Source organism: Bombyx mori, chromosome 22 (assembly GCF_030269925.1).
Source record: "Bombyx mori chromosome 22, ASM3026992v2".
Taxonomy (NCBI): domain Eukaryota; kingdom Metazoa; phylum Arthropoda; class Insecta; order Lepidoptera; family Bombycidae; genus Bombyx; species Bombyx mori.
In genome coordinates, this window is record NC_085128.1 from 4,974,216 (window position 1) to 4,977,007 (window position 2,792).

Here is a 2,792-nt window from a genome sequence, read left to right on the forward strand (position 1 = left end):
AAAATTTTGTATACAGTCTAATCCAACTAGGAAATCATAGTCGAAGTTGTCGTCGTCTATAACAAAAACATTGACATGTTTTTCAATTTCGAAAATTTTTATTTTTAAAGTAACTATTCCTATAGATTTTTTTACGCCATTAATTGTTTTTAAACCTGCAATGTTATCATAAGTAGGTATTTTTTTTAAAGATAACAACCTTGAATTTATTATGGACACATTAGATCCTGAATCATAGATTCCTAATATTTCCAAAGTGTCATTTATTCGTAGTTTAATTTTTATTAATGGCGGCGTTATTAGTTTTTTGGATCAATTTCTTTTAATTCCATCTCTAATTCAGAATTGTTAACGCTCCTTATTTGATCTTTTTTTGGCCTATCATCATTTTTAACTTTGAACCAACATTTGGATTCAGGGTGGTAACGTATCCCTTTATTCTCTTTTTCACAAATTTTACACGGACTAACTAGGGGCTTTATATTTTTCTCTTTAATTTTACTTTCGGAAATACTTATCATTTTATCAAACGTTTTTTTGTTTACCATATGTTCTAAGCTTCTTAAATTATTAAATAAATATTCAGTTTCTTTTAAACTATTCCTATCAATCTTATCTGCAATAAAATTTGGTAATCCCGTGGCAATCAGATCAATTAAAGTGAGTTTATCTATGGACTTATTTATCTCTAATAACAGTCTCTCTTTCCTTACCGCATATTCCAGTAATGAACCCTGCCTGTATTTAAATAACATCGCATACCTGATCGGAGACCAACTCTTATCCGCATATGTTCCACAAAAATTATTTTTCCACGTTACCCATTTCGAATTTATTGTATGCTTTATAAGCATGGAACTATACCAGTCTAAACAAGAACCCTCTATAAATAACCTAAAGATTTCAATTTTTTTTTCATCTTCTTCTATTCCTATACGGGCACATTCTGCTTCAAAGGTAGTCATCCACTGGGACACATTAGTAATCTTGCTGTTGAATTTTTCTATAACAAATTTTTCTGCCATTCTCCCTATATTAAATGGTTTTGACGAATCTTTTTTTATTTCAGAAAATTTCTCTATGATTCTAGCTAGAGATTCTTCCGACACTCCGGTTGTTGAAGTTTGTTCCTCCAATAGGTATCCCATAAATTGTTTATTTCCATCTTCATCACAATAATCAGCCTTCATTTGCGGGTTCATGGATATCCACACTTGTCGTTTCTCATGTCGTTTTTGTAATGTAGCCTTTACTTTCTGAAAGATTTCGGTCTGTACTATTTTATCGTGTAATTTTACAGGTTGTAACTTATCTGGGATCGTAAAGGTGCGGCCATCGAAATCCGTGATTGTCGTTATACAAATAGTATTTGTTTTTACATCTTCACTGGCTTTAACCATGAACTCGAATTTCAATTTATCCATTTTTCTTGGTAACTAGCTGTAGAAATGTTGTTTTATAATGTATTTATTTATTTATATCAAAATACAGTTTCACTTTGTAACACTATAGCAATTGAGTTGCTCTTATGAAGAGAAACAACATTTAAAGCTATTGCTTCACCATTATTTTTATATCTTTTTATATTTTAATATTGCAAAAATACTCTTTAAATGTCTAATGTTCTAATGTTTCAATAATCGAAATTCTATTTTATGTCATCTATAGAAGAATGGTTAGGTGGTGCGATGACCTCCGCACGGTGGCCGGCAAGAAGTGGATGAGGAGAGCCGCAGACCGTGCTCAGTGGTGTGGATTGGGAGAGGCCTATGTCCAGCAGTGGACGTCTGTGGGCTGTTGATGATGATGATGATGATGATGATGATAGAAGAATGATATAAATAACATATTAACCTCTTTAAGGATTAATCGTATAGAGGTTACATATATTCAAAATATAATGCAGTGGTGTACATTATTTAATACGGGGTCACTTTGACCCCGTACCGCACTGAAGAAATACTGTCCTAACGTCCTACGACCTTAAGCCAGTCGTTTGATGGCGATGAAAATTGTATAGTAAGCGGCACGTAATATATATATTTATATTATTTTTATCTCTTTCCTGCTTTGTGTGTCGTGCTCTGCTTAATTTTTCTTAACGTCATGATGAGGCACTTTGACGCTTTCTCAGTACAACTGAATAGTTGCTGTTATTACAAAGCAGATTTTTTTAAAATTCAAATATATGTTATTTAACATTAAAAGTCTTGATTTTTGAATGGAAAAAACGTAAAAAATGTTTATTATATGTATAGGCAGATGACGATCCCATAACTCACAAGATTTGAAATGAATACCAATGCCCATTATCACCAATAAAACTACCGTTACTATGCCTCCCCTCGTACGCCCTTCAGGCCAACCACCGGCTTTCGATGACGATGACAAGGCTGAGCTGTTGGCCGATGCACCACCAGCACTCAATACGCGGACCCCGAACACACAGAGTTACTCGACAAGGAGGTCGAGCGCAGAGCTTCCCTGCCGCCCTTGGACGCGTTACCCCCCATTACCACTGACGAAGTTAGAGAAGCGATCCACAACCTTCAACCTAAGAAGGCAACCGGCTCCGACCGCATCCGCAACCGCGCCTTAAAACTAGACTTGCGCAAAACATCACTTCTCAATGTAATGTAATATGACATCACTTCTACAGACAGGTGATATTACTCGAAAACATTACACATCACTCTTAACATTACTCGGTGCGTTCCATTGGTTATTGTGACGAATACATTGTATCTATACACCCGAATCATTACTTAAGTAATACTGTTATATTACTTGAC